Source organism: Tenrec ecaudatus, chromosome 10, assembly GCF_050624435.1.
Source record: "Tenrec ecaudatus isolate mTenEca1 chromosome 10, mTenEca1.hap1, whole genome shotgun sequence".
NCBI classification, from domain to species: Eukaryota; Metazoa; Chordata; class Mammalia; order Afrosoricida; family Tenrecidae; genus Tenrec; species Tenrec ecaudatus.
The window spans coordinates 120,823,264-120,843,222 of NC_134539.1; the positions used below are offsets into that span (position 1 = coordinate 120,823,264).

At 38.8% G+C, this 19,959-nt stretch overlaps 1 protein-coding gene and 1 pseudogene across 3 annotated transcripts in view; one reads left to right on the plus strand and one right to left on the minus strand.

Annotated features, from left to right (window-relative positions):
* USP32 (ubiquitin specific peptidase 32) overlaps window positions 1–19,959 on the minus strand; it is a 201,818-nt gene that overhangs the window by 146,062 nt on the left and 35,797 nt on the right. The window lies entirely within an intron of this gene.
* The window catches only part of LOC142460220 (small ribosomal subunit protein eS8 pseudogene), a 41,744-nt pseudogene continuing 34,100 nt past the window's right edge, over window positions 12,316–19,959 (plus strand).

Sequence of the window (19,959 nt, forward strand, 5' to 3'; positions counted from 1 at the left end):
AAGCCCATCTGTATACAATTGGACATCCTCTTACAGGAGGGTCACAAGAAAGAGATCAGTCAGTCAGGGTACAGTATAGCACTGATGAAACATACAACTTTCCTCTAGTTCTTTGAAGCTTCCTCCCCTCAACTATCATGACCCCAATTCTACCTTACAAATCCAGCTAGACCAGAGCTCAAAACACAGGGAATCTAGGACAGATAAACCCCTAAGGATCAATAATGAGAGTAGCAATACCAGGAGGGTAAGGGGAAGGTGAGGGAAGAAAGGGAGAACCAATCTCAAGGATCTACAAATAACCCCTTCCCTGGGGGATGGACAACAGAAGAGTGGGTGAAGGGAGTGGGTGAAGGGTCAGTATAAGACATGACAAAATAATAAAAATTTATAAATTATCGTAGGTGAGAGAAGTAGGGAGGGTGGGGGGAAAGAGGGGAAAAATAAGAAGCTGACAGCAAGGGCTCAAGCAGAAAGAAAATGTTTTGGAAATGATGATGGCAACAAATGTACAAATGTGTTTGACACAGTGGATGCATGTATGGATTGTGATAAGAGCTGTATGAGCCCTCAATAAAATGATTGGGAAAAAAAAGGAAACAGAGAAAAAAGAAAACTAATCTGCCTGTGGAACTTAACCAAATTGAAAATAAAGCATTTTTATTAAAAAGAAAGAAATCAGAAGATGCAAGGAATGCTTATGGGGGATGATTTGAGAAACTGTAAACATAGAGAATGCACCAAAGTTAAGTACAAAAAGTAGAGTGAAGGACTTTAAGAAGGTGATAAATATGCTAATTAATGAGTCTAGACTTTTTCAGAAGTTATTCTTAGACTTATTCTGGTGACTATGTGAAAGAAATATAGTAAGGTGTAAAAAATTTTAAATGAGTGTTCAAATCGAAAGCTAGAGAAAAAGCAAGCCGATTTAAGAGTTCTATTTATGAGTAATCGAATGGACGGCAGTGTTGCTGTTTTTAAAAAAATCATTTTGTTACTGTTTTGTTTTTATTTACTTACTGTTATTTAAAGATAATTTTCTTGGGGGCTCTTACAGCTCTAATAACCTTCCATACATCAACTGTATCAAGTACATTTGTACATATGTTGCCATCATTTTCTAAATCTATGTGAGCACTTGATTTCAGCTTTTTTCCCTCCTTCCTTCACCCTCCAACCCTTGTGAACCCTTTATAAATTGTAAATTATTATTTTCCTATCTTACCCTGACTGCTGTCTCCTTTCATTTAAGTTTCTGTTGTTTGTCCCCCTGGAGGTAGGGGTTTGTGTGTTAATGAGCCGATCATTTGATCAGCTGTGTGTTTCATTAAAAGCTCTAGAGAGGAGTACTGGTGGTGGTATGAGTTAGGTTACTAGCTGTAGGTAAGTAGCTTAAATTCATCAGCCCCTCTGTGGAAGAAAGATCAGATTGTTTTGTCCTGTAAAGTTTTATAGTCCTGGTAACCAGATACAAGAGATGCTATGTGTCAAAACAAACTGAGTGACAGTGAGTGTTGTTTTGCCTTTTTGAACTCAGAGCTCTGGAGGCGCAGTGGTTACGTGCGCTATTGCTAACTGAAAGGTCAGCAGATGGAACCCACCAGCTACTCAGCAGGACAAAGATGAGGCAGTCTGTTTCTATAACATTACAGCCTGGAAACTCTATGGGGTGGATCTGCTCTGTCCTACAGGGTTGCTACCAAACTGGAAACAACTTGAGGACAACAGGTTTGGCTTTGTTTGGGATTTTGTTTTGGTTATTAAATGCTCAATGTTAATAGACACAATATATTCCACATGGGGAAAAGTTTACATTCTAAAGAGCATAGGGAGACACATAATTCTTCCTTTATACAAATCCACTCTTCTATTTTATTTAATTTTCTGGTAATAGAGGAGAAAAAGTAAGGTATCAGGCCTTCTGTTTGAGGTCAGCAGCACTAAGGAAAGATTCTGACCAAAGTGGCCACCATCTGCTACTTGGCCAAATGAAATAGTGATGCAGGGCTCACTCAACATTCACAAAAGAAGAGAGAAAAGGAAACAGATGACAAAATTGAGAAATATAAGTAATGGCATAAAAAAGGTTAACAGTTCATTTCTTCTGCTTTTGTTTTGTTTTGCTTTCATTAGAAAATATTGACAAAAGAAGAAAAGAATTAACATGTATTTAATTTATATCTCTAAAAAGAAAAGAGCTCTAGTAGCACAGTGAGCTAACCACTATGCCAGTGGTTTGAACCCACCAGCTGCTCTGCAGGAAAAAGATGAGGTTATCTTCTCCCATAAAGATTTTAAAACCTCGAAAGCCAAAAGGGGAGTTCTACTCTGTCCTAGAAGGTCACCATGAATCAGAAATGATTTGATGGCACTGAGTATTCCTAAAGACAAAAAGAGAAAAAAATTGGAATTAACAGGGGTATGACTTATCCTACAGTCATACGCCTGCCCAAATTCAAGGAGGTGGGATCATTCACACCACTTTTCAATGGGAAAAGTGCAAAAGCCACATTGTGAAGAAGCAGGCCTAAGGAAGATACTGTAAGTTCAAAATATAACTGCTAAGTATTGTTTTTATTTGGTTTTCTTTCGTCCCTATGCACCTGAAGAAGTAAACATCATACACATACATTTATACCCCAAATTTTAAATATTTACAAATCCCAGAAAGACAACTTGGATAAACAGTACTGATGAAAATGGAACACATCTGCCAAAAGGAGTGCTACTGAAGGAGGTGACTTTAAAAGTGACATGGAACTATCCTTCTATCCTTCAGGAATAAACCACAGATTACCTCTAACTAAAGCTTGAGCTGAACAAAAGATTTACATTTCCAACCTAACAACCTTATGAAAGGTACAAAATCAACTGGGAGGAAAGACATAGGACAAAACCAATGAGAACTTCTATCTAATTGGAGAGAGATCAAAATCCTCTATGTACTGTAACTCAGGATACCATTTTAAAATTTGAATAGCCTAGTAAACTTGAGGGACTCCCTGATGTGAGGCCCTAAAGTCAATTCATAGCTTTTTTACTGAGGTTTAATTTTTTTAATTCTTTTCCCATTAGCTTGACTTCTATAATGAAGTTTTACACACTAAGGAAATGACCATGCTGCCCCTAGAAAAGCAAAGCAAGGACAAAACAAATCTAATGAGAAATTTAACTATTTTGCTTTGTAATACTTTTCTAAAGGGGGTGTGGGTAGGCATAATTAACAAAACAAACATGCAAAAACAACAACAAAACCCTCTTTACAAGGCAAAGCCATAAAGACATATTCATTGTCTGTAGTTCCTAATGGGGATAGTTCCTTTTTTCCAAGGGGTCTATAAAGAAAACATTCCTCCCAGCTGCTTTAAATTTGTTTTTGTTTTTTTAGATTTTCTTCAATGTTTATTAAATGTCTACTATATAGGTGGTGAAGAGACATAATGGCATAGTGGTTACACATTAGGCTGCTAATAACAAGGTCAGCAGTTCAAAATCACCAGTGGCTCCACATTAGAAAGATGAGGCTTTCTACATCTTATAAACCAGAGGGCAGTTCTGCCCTGTCTAAAAGAGTTAGCATTGACTCAAAGGCAGTGAGTTTGGGTGTTTGTTTTTTAATACAGGTAGTGTTTCAATTGATAGTACATAGGGTTACTATCAGTCAGGACCAGCTTGAGAGCACTAACATGTGGTAGTTACATAATCTGGTGTCAACTTGAGGCTATTAAGAGTGAAGGGGTGGAGTTCAGACTGTCAATCGGGTTGCAGTTTGATGACCTCATCTGGAAGTGCTATGGAAATAAATAGCTTGCTGGAGGCAGAACACACACACACTCTGCTTTTGTATTCCTGCTGGCAAGACACATGGAGCTACACTAGAGCCCTGGAGCTGGAGGAACACATGGAGACCCCTGCCAGTGCTGAGATGGTTCCACTGTCACTGGACCCACAAGACTTTCCACCCACTAGCCTGTGATCTTCCTGCATTCGGAGTCATTGCATGTTTTGCATGAGTCTGAAGAGGAATTTATCGACTGGTATTGAATACATGGGCTAATATTGGACTTATGGACTTGCTCTGGACTGGGCTGTTTTCTCAATATAAAATTGCTTTTTTATATAAAGCTCTTTCTTGTGTCTATGAATTTGTTTCTCTCATCAACCCAGACTAACACAAATAACATGTCAGTTGGAGTCAAGATTAGTAAGACATAATTCTAATATTTCAAAACTTAACAGGAAAGGTAAGTATATAATAAAGTAACTACAATATCATATAGAAATTGTTAAAGTAGAGGTAGTATAGAGGAGCAGAACTCGGGTGCTGTAGTGAGGTATATGTTGAGCTGCTAACTGCAAGGACAGCAGTTCAAACCCACTAGCTCTGTGAGAGACAATGAAGCTTTCTGCTCCCATAAAGATTTACAACCTAAGGAGCAGTTATACTATGCCCCATAAGGTTGCAATGAGTCAGAATCAATTTTACGGCAATGAGTTGGTGGAATAATGGAGGCCTAAAAGCCACTGATTCATTCCACCTCAGTTGCTGATCAAGAAAGGCTTCTAGGACGTAGTGACGCTTAGCCTAGGATTTAAAGAAGGCATAAAGTTTGAGGGATGCCAATGTTTAATGTGGTCGACTACTTGTCAAAGAGTTAGAACAGGGGTCCTCAAACTACGGTCCACGGGCCACATGCGGCCTGCCAAGGACATTTATCCAGCCCGCTGGGTGTTTTTGCAGTTTGTTTTTTTTTTACTTCAAAATAAGGTATGTGCGGTGAGCATAGGAATTTGTTCATAGTTTAAAAAAAAACAACAACTATAGTCCGACCCTCCAACGGGTCTGAGGGACAGTGAACTGGCCTCCTGTTTAAAAAATCTGAGGACCCCTGAGTTAGAGGTTCAAGTCCACCCAGATGTACCTAGGGAAAAGGCCTAGCAATCTACTCCTGAAAATTCAGGTCTTGAAAAGCCTATGGAGCATTGTTCTACTCTGCCGCACCTGCAGTCACCATGAGTCAAAATAGACTGGATGGCAACTAAGAGTGGTTTGCCTGGCAAGAAAGGGCAGAAAGGCATTCCATGTGGAGAAAGCAGGTACTGATGCATAAATTAGCATGGATAATCAGGGAACTGTAATAAGTTTAATATAAATAGAGTGCAAGGCACAAGCAGAAGGGCTGCAGGAAATGAAGCTGGCGTGATAATTAGCAGCCACAATAGCCTCTTGATTTTTTTTTTAAAGGTGTTAATATTCCCAGCTACAAGACAAACTTCCCAGCTTCCCTTACAACTAGCACTAGCCCAGTGGTTCTCAACCTTCCTAATGTTGCGACCCTTTATTACAGTTCCTCATGTTGTGGTGACCCCCCCCCAACCATAAAATTATTTCCTTTACTACTTCATAAGTGTAATTTTGCTACTGTTATAAATCGGGTAACCCCTGTGAAAGGGTCATTTGACAACCCCCCCCCAATGGGGTCACAACCCACAGGTTGAGAACCTCTGCACTAGCCAATGTAACAGAAGTTGTAGAAGTGTAATGCAAGTTGTTAAGAATTTTCAAGAAGGCTCTTTAAAAGGTAATTAAGCAGGTAAATTATGTCCTCTTGCCCTTGCCTCCTCTTCCCATCTAGAACAGAGAAACAATGCTTCCAGCAGCCACTTCACTATGAGTTTGAAGTTAGAAGTCACTAAGGATGATAAACAAGCCTATCTGGCTATGAACTGCCATACAATTGGATAGCCTATCTCCAGATTCATGTGTGAGAAAATTACACTCCTTTATCTTATTTAAGAGGCACCCTGACGGCAAAGTTGTTAAGCACGTGGCTACTAATCTGAAAGTCAGAAACTCAAACCTGGCAGCCACTCTGTGGTAGAAATATGGCAGTCTGCACTTCATAATGACTACTGCCTGGGAACCCTATAGAGCAGTTCGACTCTGTCCTATAAGGTTTGATACAAGGCAGAATTAACTTGACAGCAACAGGTCTGGGTTTTATTTGTTTGGGGTTTATTTTTCTCTCTCTCTTATATATAAGCTGGTGCTGTCTGTTTAATATCTAAATTTAGCTCTGACAGTCATCAGGAAAATCCTGACAGAGGTTTAAAAAAGAGTACTCTGAAACACACGCAAAAAAATTCATTCTCAGGTTTAAGACACAGAACAATCAAAAAGAAGAAGTAACCATCAGTTTTATATACACCTGGGTCTCAGTGTGTTAAACAGATTGAAAAAGAGGTAGACTGAGGCAATAGATATTAGCTGAGAGGTTACTGAAAAATTCAATGGAGAGAAGATGGAAGAAAGAAATCGATTCAAGAGAAGGAATAATAAAGATGACTGCTTTCAATGAATAATAAGCTGTGAAAAGACAACAAAGGAGTTATGCAGTGGTTCTCAACCTTCCTAATGCCATGACCCTTTAATAGTTCCTAATGTTGTGGTGACCCCCCAACCATAGAAGTATTTTCCTTGCTACTTCATAACTGTAATTTTGCTACTGTTGTGAATCAGGCGACCCCTGTGAAAGGGTTGTTCGACCTCCAAAGGGGTCACGATCCACAGGTGTGAACCACTGGAGTTATGGTTCTAGGCATCTCTGTCCTAAAATGTCATTTGATGAAAACAGAGTTTAAATGATTTTGAAAATTTATACTATATTTTTATGTTTCTAGTACCAATGATAAATAGGTCCAGTTCTCCTTCTGAATTGCGCAGACAAGCTAAACAGTTTGTACAGGGTCATATGAAGAGGTGAGAACTCACTGTTCCTGTAAGGAACTAAAAGCACACACTTTAAAAAACAAACACATGGTAAGCGGAGGAAGGGAAGAAAGCAAGCCAGCATGAAGCTCTCTGCCATCTCTAAATTCGCACCTAGCTTCTCTTCTGTGGACTAGGAGTTCTCAGCACTGCATGGCTGGAGGCATTCTCCAGACTTTGGCTCTAACTACACCCTTTTCACTTCCATGCAAGAAATCATACGTAAGAAAGTGAAATACAAGAGCACCATTTCACATAGTTTTTTTTTAATTTTTGGCAAGGGCTATGTTTTATATTAATACACACTGCTTTATACTGTAACTTTTATCAAATGAAACAAGTAAGTCTTCCCTCTCCAGTACATAGTAAGTTTATCAAGTGTGTCAATATTGTATTTCTTCATTTCTCCCACAGAACCAAGGTAGTGCCAGATTTTTTTTTTCAATTGCTGGTTTTAATAGTTTGGTTCCAAAGACATTAATGAGAATTTAATAACATGTGAATCAGAAGATAACAATGGAGGTAAATAAATCCTGGGAACTAGGTTTTTGCTGCCAAAGAAAACTAAGAATTTACAAACATGTGGCAAGAAGCAAAGTGACAGAGCAAAGGAACTACAACAATTTATAAATGTGCTTGATGTGGCTGAACTGAAGTAAATGTACATACACCAAACTCCTGCAGCACGTTCCCTACAGAATGGCTTCCGGTAGATGATAAAGGGCAGCCTAGACCAACCACTACAGGCAGTAAGTTATTTGCCGCTGGTCACGATGAAGAGAACATACTACCAGACTTTCAGAAAATAACTCGGACATATGTGACTTCAGTGGGAGAAAGACAGGGCTTTCTATTCCCATAAAACGTTATGGTCTCAGAAACACACAAGGACAGTCCTACCCTGTCCCATATGGTAGACACTATAAATTGGCATGAACTCCATGGTAGTGAATTGAATGGGTGAGCTAGAGTCATAGATTTTTTTCTTTCTCTGATAAAAAAAGGGACAAAATTGAAGGTTCATACTTTAATGCAGTCATAATTTTTAAGAATTCTGAAACGGGCCTAAAATTTGTTTGATAAACTAGAATCTCTAATAATACAAAAGGTTTTGATTCCTTCAAAGTAGACTATTATGCAATATGAACTTGATGAACATGTATTTTAAGAGTTAACAAAAAATAAACGAGAAGACTTCAAAAAGTTTATGGGAAAATTTATTATCTTTTTTTACCCCACTATTTTTGTTCCATTTTTTCCACAAACTTTTTCAAGCCTCTCATATGAGGAAAGCAACTCTAAGTAAAATAATGAAAAAAATTTTGTGATTATGTATTTATTCTATTTTAAGGATTAAAGGATTCTGATAACTGCAATTTTATAGAGTACCTTCATGAGGCAGAAAAGATGCTAATTTTCTTAACTGAGGCAGAAAAAAATTGACTTACTAATCAAGGACAATGCTAAACCATAACTACTTAGTCTGACCTTTATAAAATACTATTCAAGAAAAGTAATAGTTCATAGTACATCAAATAACCATATAAACTGACTCAGTGTTAGATAATTAATTTTTTTAAATTGGGGGCTTGTACAACTCTTATCACAATCTACATATACATCTATGTATCAAGCACATTTGTACATTTGTTGCCATCATCATTCTCAAAACATTTGCTTTCTACTTGAACCCTTGGTATCAGCTCCTCTTTTAAAATCATTTCATGAGGGGTTCATATAACTCCTATCACAATCCATACATACATCAATTGTGTAAAGCACATTTGAACATTCGTTGCCCTCATCATTCTCAAAACATTTGCTCTCTACCCAAGTCCCTGACATCAGGTCTTTTTTTCCCCTCCCTCATGGACCCTTGATAATTTATAAATTATTTTGTCATATCTTACTCGGTCCCATGTCTCCCTTCCCCCACTTTTCTGTTGTATGTCCCCCAGGGAGGAGGTCACATGTAGATCCTTGAAATAGGTTCCCCTTTTCCAACCCACCCTCCCTATGCCCTCCCAGTCGCGCCACTCACACCAATGGTCCTGAGGGGATCATCCACTCTGGCTTCCTGTGTTTCCAGTTCCCATCCAGTTCCCATCTGTACCAGTGTACATCCTCTGCTCTAGTCAGACTTGCAAGATACGATTTGTATAATGACAGTGTGTGTGGGGGGGGGGGGGGAGGAAGCATTTAGGAACTAGAGTAAAATTGTGTTTTCAATTGTTGCTACATCCCACCCTGACTGTATTGTCTCCTCCCCAAGATCCTTCTCTTCTGTAAGGGGATGTCCATACATACATACAATGTGTCAAGAACATATGTACATTTGTTGCCATCATCAGTCTCAAAACATTTGCCATCTACTTGAACCCTTAATATCTGCTGCTCATTTCCCCCCTCCCTCTCCACTCCCCCCTACCTCATGAACCCTTCATCATTCATAAATTATTTTGTCATATATTACACTGTCTGACGCCTTCTTCTCTGCTGTCCCTCCCCCAGGGAGGAGGCTACACATAAATTCTTGTAATCAGTTCCCCCTTTCTACCCCACATTCTCTCCACCCTCCAGGCATCACCATTCTCACCACTGGTCCTGAAGAAGTCATCTGTCCTAGATTCCCTGTGTTTCTAGTTACTATCTGTACCTATGTATATTCTCTGGTCTAGCCAGATTTGTAAGGTGGAATTGGGATCCTGATAGTGGAGGGGAGGAAGCATTTAAGAACTATTGGAAAGTTATATGTTTCGTCGTTGCTACCCTGCAACTCTGACTTGATCATCTCCTCCCCACAACCCTTCAGTAAGGGGGTGTCCAATTGCCAACTGATGGGCTTTGAGTCTCTACTCTGCACTCACCCACATTTTCAATGATACGATTTTTTTGTTCCTTGATGTTTGATACCTGATTCCTTCGACAGCTCTTAGTCACACAGGCTGGTTTGTTTCTTCCATGTGGGCTTTGTTGCTTCTGATCTAGATGGCCACTTGTTTTTCTTCGAGCCTTTTAAGACCCCAGACGCTATATCTTTTGATAGCCAGGTACCATCAGCTTTCTTCACCATCTTTGCTTATGCACACATTTGTCTTCATTGATCGTATCAGGGAGGTAGGCACCCATTGATATGATTTTTAATTCTTTGATGTCTGATAACTGGTCCCTTCTGCACCTTGTGGTCAGACAGGCTGGTTTGCTTCTTCCATGTGGGCTTGGATGCTTCTGAACTAGTTGGCCACTTGTTTATCTTGAAGCCTTTAAGACCCCAGACGCTATATCTTTTGATAGCCGGGCACCGTCAGCTTTCTTCACCACATTTGCTTATGCACACATTTTTCTTCAGCAATCGTGTCAGGAAGGTGTGCACCCTGGAATGCTAATTTAATAGAACAAAATGTTCTTGCATTGCATAAGTGCTTGAGTGGAGGCCCAATGTCCATCTGCTGCCTTAATACTAAACCTATGAATATATGCACATAGAGCTGTTTCCCCACACTCATATAAATATATTTACATATGTACATTCCAGTCTTTGGACCTCTATAAATATATTCTGTCACCTAGGAAAGAACTAGATAATCGATTTTTAATGAAAGATATATACTTATGGTTCACTCTGAACTCAAAATATAAGTCATGTTATTATAACTTAAATTTAAATAAGTTTTCTACTTGTTCTAAATTCAGTCCATAAAAAATAAATTTGATCATTCCATTCTAAGATCTCTGATGAAAGAAAAAAAATCAATGCCAGATTTAAGAGTATCCATTTATTTCATTGTTACTGAACATTTTCAATGATCCCAATTATACACGTCTCCTTTCTTACCTTCCTTTACAACATATATTATAAAGATAGACAACCTAATATTGTGACCATATAGGGCAAGAGAAAACTGCCCCTGTGGGATTCTGAGACTGTAACTCTACAAGAGTAGAAAGCCTCATCTTTTTCTCCCGGAGCAGCTAAGGTTTGAACTGTTGACTTTACAGTTAGCAGCCCAACATGCAACCACTATGCCACCAAGGCTCCTACAGATAATTATTAGAATGGCTAAAATTAAATAGCATAAGACTTTATCAACAAAATAAAAAGAATATACATATTGAGAGAATTTGAGAACCATCTGTCAGATAAGGACTTAATATACAAAATACATATAAAAGTTCTACAACTTAACATTTAAAAACAGGCAAAGGATTTGAGCAAACACTTCAACATATTCAAATGAACAACAAGCACATGAAAAAGTACTCAACCTCAACACACCATTGCCCTACCCCGGTGATGTAATTTCAGGTTGAACCCACTTCCTCTGATTGAGAAGGCTCAGTGAGCACGCTACGAAAAAATGGATCCAAATACTTCTAATCCTGAAGCAAAACAAAAACGCAGGTTATATGAAGCTGGTTTCAAACTTAAGTTTGTGTCAAGAGCAGAAGAAAGCAATAACAGTATTACAAGTAAGGAATTTTATATTGACAGAAAAACAAGTGAGGGAGTGACAGATAATGAAAGCTGACTTGGAAAAGATTCCAAAGGCCAAAAAAAGCTTGACATGGTTTAATGACTTCATATGGGGCTCTAGAGACTGAATTGCATAAATGGGTTATGGAGTATCAAAATGGTTACTGCACAACACACTTGGGAATTCGCTTATGTGCCCCTTAAATGACTAAAGACAACAAATTAAAAGCACCAGGCATTGAAAATCTTGTTACATCAGCAGGATGGTATACCCGCTTCATGAATAGGTTTGCCCTCTTTGTGGCAAAGAACAAAGATTTCACAGAAGTTGCCAAAAGACCTTGATGAAAAAGTGATGTCATTCCATTCATTCATCATAAAACAAAGAAGGAACCATAACTATGACCTGGGAGATATTGGGAATATGGATGAAACATCTATGACCTTTGATCTTCCAACCAACAGAACTGTGGCAAGTTTCGGAGATAAAACTAAGTATTTTACTCAGAACCACAGGAAATGGAAAAAAACATTTCACAGTCATTCTGTCATGTTTGGTTAATGGAACTAAGCTGCGGCCTGTCATTATTTTTGAAAGAAAGACCTTGCCTAAGAGGATCAAATTCCCACTCCGAACTTCAGTGCATGCACATATTACAGGCTGGCTGGCTGAAGACGGAACAAAAAAATGGCTGGAAGAAATGTGGAACGGATGACCAGGAGCAGCCTTAAAGAAAAACCCATCATTGCAAGTTTGGGATATGTTCAGTGTTCCACACATCTGATGATGTAAAAAAATTGGCTAAGTCTTCTCAAGTTACTTTAGCTATTAGTCCAGGTGGGCTTACATCTGTACTGCAGCTCCTAGATGTGTGTTTAAGAAAACCTTTCAAAGACCAGGTGCAAAAGATGTGGCATGAATGGATCTCATCTGGTCAAGCCCGACTGACAAAAGTTGGAAATCTGATGAAGCCTAACAGACTTGATAGCAAAGTGGGTTTGTGTTGCATGGGAAGAGATTCCAGATGACATTGTGCAACACGCCTTCAAGAAATGTGGCATTAGTAATGCTATGGATGGCAGTGAAGACTGCACTTTGTATGAGAACAACAGCAGTGATGGTAATGACTGCAAACTCAGTCATGACGATGTCTATGGGGATAACCACACTCCAGCTAAAGTTGAAGCTCTGTTAGGACACACGGATGATGATGATGAATCTAGTTTTGAAGGATTTTAACTCTTGTGTTTTGGGTTGGTTGCCGAGCGAGCTAAGGTTTTGTACTTTTAAAGTTATTGTTTATACCGTAAAAAACAAGAAAGAAAAAGTACACAACCTCATTAGCTGTTAGTGAGATACAATGCGAAACCACAAGCTATCACCTTACCCTCATTAAAATGGCAATAATCAAAAATAAAACAAAAAAGGAGTAAAGCTATGGAAAAATCCAGAACCCTTAACAATTGCTGGAGAGAATGTAAACTGGTGTCACCTCCCCACTGTGAATAAGTTTGGCAGTTCCTCAGAAAGTTGAACACAGAACGACATATGCCCAGCAATCCCAATCCTATGTATTTACTCAGATAAAGCAAAGGTAAAAATGCAACAGAAACATGTACACACACCAAGGCTCATGGAAATGTTTGCACAGAAGTGAAAAGATGGGAAAAAGCAAAATGTCCACATATTGAATGGATAAATAAAATGTGGTACATTCACACAATGGACTATTACGAAGCCAGTAAGAGAAATGAGGTTCTTTTGCATGTCACAATAGCCTGTAGAAAAGAGTACTTACTACTACATGATCTTACTTACATGAACTGCACAAATATATAGAAACCAAAGCTATTTATTAATCATTATGAGAGATGGGAGAGAAATGATTAGGAGAGTTTTTATTTGTGGAGCAGTGAGTTTGTGTTAATGGTGGTGGAAGGGCAATGACAACATGAAAAATGTAATCTGCATGTCTAACTGGACAAGATAGGCAGAAGAACAATCTGGAAGAGAGAACAATGGGACTGACGGTTGTGGGGAGACATGGAAGAGTGGGAAGTGGGGGAAAGGAAAGAGGGTGCCAACAAACCCAGGGACAAGGGAAGAACAAGTGATCTAAAATTGATGGCGAGGAGGGCATAGGATGCTTGTGTGGGGCTTGATCAAGGGCAATGTAACCGAGAGGAATCACTGAAACTTGAACAAAAGCCAAACATGATAGTGGGACAAGAGGAAAGTAAAAGGAAATAGAGGAAAGAACTGGCAGGACATTTAGAAAAGTCTAAATACTGGCATGCATATATGTAGATATACATATATAATGATAGGGGAATCAATCTATGTATATATATTTATTTATAAAATATTACAGCAGTAGATAGACATTGGGCCTCCACTCAAGTACTCCCCCAACGCAAGGACACTATGTTTTACTAACCCAGCACTCTGTGATGCTCACCTTCCCTAACACAATAGCTGAAGACAAAATGGGTACATAGCAAATGTGGTGAAGAAAGCTGATGTTGCCTGGTTATCAAAAGATATAGCATCTGGGGTTTCAAAGGTTTGAAGGTAAACAAGCAGTCATCTAGCTGAGAAGCAACAAAGCCCACATGGAAGAAGCACACCAGCCTGTGTGATCATGAGGTGCCGATGGGATCAGGTATCAGGCATCAAAGACTCAAAACAAAACAAAATCATATTAATGTGAATTAGGGGGAAAGCAGAGTTGAGATCCAAAGCCCATCAGTAGTTAATTGGACATTTCCTGTCAGAAGGGCCACAAGGAAAACATGAGCTAGTCAGGGTGCAGTATAGCACCAATGAAACATACAACTTTCCTCTAGTTTTTTAATGCTTTCCCTCAACCCCCACTATTATGACCCCAATTCTACTTTACAAATCTGGCTAGACCAGAATATGTACACTGGTACAGATAAGAGCTCGCAACAAGGAAATCCAGGACAGATAATCCCTCCCGACCAATAAGGGGAGTAGTGAAGCTAGAAGAGTAAGGGGAAACTGATCACAATGATTGACGTATGGCCCAGGGGGATGGACAACAGAAAAATGGGTGAAGGAATACAGTGTACAGTATAAAACATAAAAAAAATACTTCATAAATTATCAAGGGTTCATGGGAGAGGGAGGGTAGGAGAGGGAGGGGAAAAACAATAAAGAGATGACCACAAGGGCTGAAGTAGAAAGAAAATGTTTTGAAAAGGATAAATGGCAACCTATGTACAGATGTGCTTTACACAATGGATATATGTATGGATTGTGATAAGAGTTGTAAGAGCCCCCAATAAAATTTAATTAAAAAATAAAAGAAATTCAATAAAGAAATGATGATCAGATATATATAACCCCACCTAATCAAAATAAAATGTTTAAAAATTCATAAAAAAGAAAATTGTAATCAATACCAGTGTTAGCCCAGGTTGAATAAAAAAACAAACACAAACACTTAAGTATGTAACAGAGAGCTTGATATCAAAGAGCAATTATATATTGAGAAAAATCCCAGCCCAGTTCAGATCAAGTCCTTTAGTCCAATATTAGCCCATATGTCCAATACTAGTCTATAAATCTCTCTTGAGACTCACACAGCCACAATCAATGTTGCAGAATGCAGGAATATCACAGGCTGGTGGGTAAAATGTCTTATGGCTCCAGTGGTGGTGGAAGCATCTCCAGGGCTCTTGCAGGTATTGTGGCTCCAGCAGCTCTCTGAGTGACTAAACAGCAGTTAGGTGAAGCAGAGAGGAAGTGGAAGTTCCCAGAATCCTCATGATAAGGCCACACCCACAAGGAGGCATCACCAGGCTGTGACCTGATTGACAGTGTGGACTCCACCCCTATACTTATTTAACGAGTTGACATGAAATTATGTAACTACCACAATGTTGTTGAATTGTAAAGGTGGAAGTTGCTTAGTAAATGTTTTGGTGAGTATATTTTTGCTACAATTTAAAAACAAAACAAAATATGGCTGAGAAAACTAAAAGCTGGCAATGATATAGAACCAAAACTTTTATTCATTGCTAATGGGAATATAATATAGTAATCTGCTTTGGAAAAAGAGTTCAATGATTTCTTATAAAGTTACACATACAACTTAACTTGCCCTATGAACTAGCAATTTCACATCTCAGCATTTTATAAAACAATGAAAACATATGCTCATGAAAAGACTGGTATAAAGATACTCAGAGTGAGGCATTCCTAACAGCCAAAACCAGACAATGCCCAAATGTCCATAAAGATGTGGGCAAAGTGTTAATATTCACAGTATAGACTATTATTTACCATGTAAAAGCTAGAATGAATAAAGAATGTCAGATAAGAATTGATGCATGTGAATTATGGTGTTGGCAGAGAATACTGAAATTATTATGGACTGCCAGAACAACAAACAAATCTGTCTAGGAAGAAATATGGTCAGAATGCTCCTTACAGGCAAGTATGGCAAGATCTCATCTCACACAGTTTAGACATAGTATCATGAGAGACCAGTCCCTGGAAAAAGGCCTCATGCTGGTAAAGTAGGTCTGGAAAAAAAGATGAAGTTCTTCAATTAGATGGATTAACAGGATGACTCCAACAACCACCTCAATCATAACAACAATTGTGAAGATGGTGCAGTGTTTTGTTCCACATAGGTAGCTGAGCATCAGAAAACAACATCTAACATTGAACAATATGGAAAGAGCTCCATATATATAAAAAGCAATATGCACAAAGCTCAGACATTACAGTGAGCAAAAGAAAGCTGATAAAAAGAGTAAATAAAATGGCGGAAGGACCTTGGACCTTTACTCAAGCACTCCCTCAATGCATGAATACTTTCTTCTATTAAATTGGCATTCTATGATGCTTACCCTCCCGATACAATCGCTGAAGCCAAAGCGGGTGAACAAGCAAATGTGGTGAAGAAAGCTGATGGTGCACGGCTATCAAAAGAGACAGAGTCTGGGGACTTAAAGGCTTGAAGATAAACTAGCGGCCATCTAGCTCAGAAGCAACAAAGCCCACATGGAAGAACACACCAGGCTGTGTGATTACGTGGTTCCAAAGGGATCAGTTATCAGGCATCAAAGAACAAAAAAATCTTATCATTGGCTGCACACCTCCATGATACGATCACTGAGGACAAACGGGTACATAGGCAAATGTGGTGAAGAAAGCTGATGGTGCCTGGCTATCAAAAGAGATAGTGTCTGGGATCTTAAAGGCTTGAAGGTGAACAAGCAGCCATCTAGCACAGAAGCAACAAAGCCCTCATGGAAGAAGCACACCAGCCTGTGCAATCACCAGGTGTCGAAGGGATCAGGTATAAGACATCATCACAAACAAAAAAAAATCTTACCATAGTGAATGAAGGGGGAAGTGCAGACTGGAGACCCAAAGCCCATTTGTCGGCCACTGGACATCCCCTCACAGAGGGGTATAGGGGAGGAGATGAGTCAGTCAGAGTGCGACGTAACACAGATGAAGAATACAGCTTTCTTCCAGTTCCTAAATGCTTCCTCCCCCACTACCATGATCCGAATTCTACCTTGCAAGTCTGAATACAGCAGAGGTTGTACACTGGTGCAGATACGAGCTGGAGGCACAGGGAATCCAGGGTGGTTGATACCTTCAGGACCAGGGGTGTGAGGGGTAATACTGGGGTGTAGAGGATGAGTGGTTTGGAAAGGGGGAACCGATTACAAGGATCTACATGTGAGCTCCTCCCTGGGAGATGGGCTTAAGTGGAGAGCAAATGCTATGAAAATGATTAGGGCAAAGAATGTACAATTGATGTATGTATATGTATGGATTGTGATAAGAGTTGTATGAGTCTCTAATAAAATGTTAAAATAAAAAGAAAAAAAGGAGTAAATAAAATGCCGTGGAATTCCATGTTAAGTAGAACATGCAAAATTTATCAATGGAAACAAACAAGTAATGGATGCCTCTGAGGGTAGGTGAGATTGATTGGGCAGATTTATTTTCTTGGATGGTAGAAATGTTTACATGTCAAAACACATTGACCTTAAGATATGTATATTTCAAATTGTATAAAAATTTCTCCCAAAATAAAAACTCTAAGGATGTTAATTTCTGGATTGGTAGAATAAAGATAACGGAAAATACATTCCTCCATAAAAGCAATGTAAATTCAGACCAAAAAAAGATGAAATTAAACTTTTTGTCAACACTAGAAATTAAAGGCTTAAAATAAATCAAGGAGCTTTATAATAAAGTTTGGATCTGTTACAAACTGTAGTAATAATTTCTTTTTAAAAAATTAATACCAAGCTACGCTACATCTGTGGGTTCTGAAAATCACTGCAGTGTCACACAGTAATTCACAAAGTTTGAGGAAATATCTCACGTATTAGTTCAAATTTTTAAAGTCAGGCCAGGGGTATGCCAGATGCTACGGCCATAGGACCCATTCCATTTCTGGTCCCTGCTCACACCCAGTGCCTCTCAGTGGACTCATTTGATAAGCAGTAGGGTGGCATTGTAGGGAATCCTATTCACAATTACTCCAAGTAAATCCTATCAGTGTTTTCAATGCCTTCTTACCAGACCCATGCAGGGAAGAATAGTTTGGTAGGAATTACATGGTGCAATCAAATTTCACCCAAATCTAATAATGTATACTCCACCCCTGGAGTTTATCTTATCTATGCATATATAACCTGAGGCCTCTAACAGGATTTTCAGAGTAGGCATTGGCTTTCTACTGATCTTGTGGTTAGGAGCCAACATCTAACCCATAGCAATACCCAGGGTTCTTTATGTACTATACATGTCACCAGTCGACTCACTCATAGTGACTCTCTAAGAGTAGAACTGCCCCCTGTAGATTTCTAAGACTGTACTTCTGTATGGGAGTAGAAAGCCTAACAATGTTTATCCCACAGAGAAGCTGGTGATTTCAAACTGCTGCCCTTGTGGTAACAGCCCAAAGCATGACCCAATACACTGCCAGGGCTCCTGTATGTGCTATACACTAGTCCACTACATGAATGTAAGTCAAAAGTACTGCTATAAAATCAGGCACCTTTATGAAACGAAACTATCAAAATGTGAAGCTACTGTTTCTCAACATATTATCCATTTAGATCTATAGACTTCTGAAGGCAGTTTTTCCACCTCCCTAACCCTTTTCCAAAGAATCTTGAGCTTTACAATTTAGTCCACACTAAAACAACAGATATGGCAGCCTTGAGGGGCTCAATCTGTGTTTCTTTTCAATGTTCAGTTTTGTGGGGAAAACGTCATCTGAAAGGGCAAAATCAGAGTTGTAGGGTATGAGGTAAGTTTCCCAACAAATGCTGGTTACCACTAGTTTCCCTTGAAAAAGTAAAGTGGATCATTATGATGAAAAAAAGTCCTCAGTGCAAATTTCCTAACTTTGTTCTCATCAATGCAGTTTTCAATTTTCTTGAAACTTCTTCCGAATTAGTACTGAGGATCAATCACTCTGTTTTTGTAGTCCCAAAAGAGCAGTCACTATAGCCTTCTGAGTTATCCTTACTACCTCGAATTCATCGTCCCAACTTTCCTTAAAATGCTTGATCCATCTAAAAACTGTCGTTTTCTGTGAGACAGTAAGTAACCTCATAAAGTTGCATAGCTTCACAATGATTTGGGAATATGTCCACTTGAGTTTCGTAAAAATTTTATATTAGCATGGCATCAAAATTTTGGGGGGTTGGGGTTGGCACAAAACGTTTTCCTCTTTGGAAGGCACCCTAACAAGACTAAGACAGATGTACTGAGAGAATTTATCTACAGCCATCCATAGACCATAGAGTTATGTTGTAAACACCTTTTGTTTGGAACAGACTAGAATATATTAACTGGCACCTTAGCAGCAGTGCTTTTTGACTTGCCCTTATCTATTGCTAGGCATTTTTTAAACTATTAATTTTTTTCTGTCACACAAACACTTGCAATAAAAGAAAATCAATATATGTTCCTCCTTGGAAACATACATGTGAATGGTTTTCTAGTAAACACTACTAGGTCATGCACATTTTTTTGTTTTAATGGATATTGCCAAACTCTTTCCAAGTGGCTCTACTAACTTATTTTCCCAGATGTTGATTTTTCCTAACCTTTTATTCACTATTGTTTATTTAGTCTGTGAAATTTAAACAAACCCATTCTAAAAGACTATGCTGTATAGCTCAACAAAGAGTAGTTGCCTAAATAATGAAGAAAATAAGTCTACTTCTATTTCTGAGATGTTATCGATGTAGGCTCTCAGATATTGGATCCTATATCCTAGCTTATTATCTCTGAGCAGATACCTGTAATTCAAAGGAGAAAATAGTGTGGCATTATAAATATCATTTTTCTTAGTGCTCAAATATATGAAGATACTTCAAAAAATTTGAGAAAATGGAATTAAAAGACAATAGGATATTCCCATGGATTTTTTCAAGTCCCTTTACATAGTGTTGACAGTGTTGCCATCCATATGTAGGTATGTGCCAAGAAATTAAAAATGGATCTTGCCAGCTCTTCTACTATGTCCAAACAAAGTTGTTCTTGGCTTTACCACAACCCACGTGGTTACTGCAGCCTGTAGAATGGATTGTGGCTCCCTATCTCCACTTCACAGGCTGCCAGAGTCTATAATCAAAAAGAACCACCCCATCTTTGCAGAGCATCAGGTTGGCCCATCTGCCACAACTTCTGCTCACCAGCATC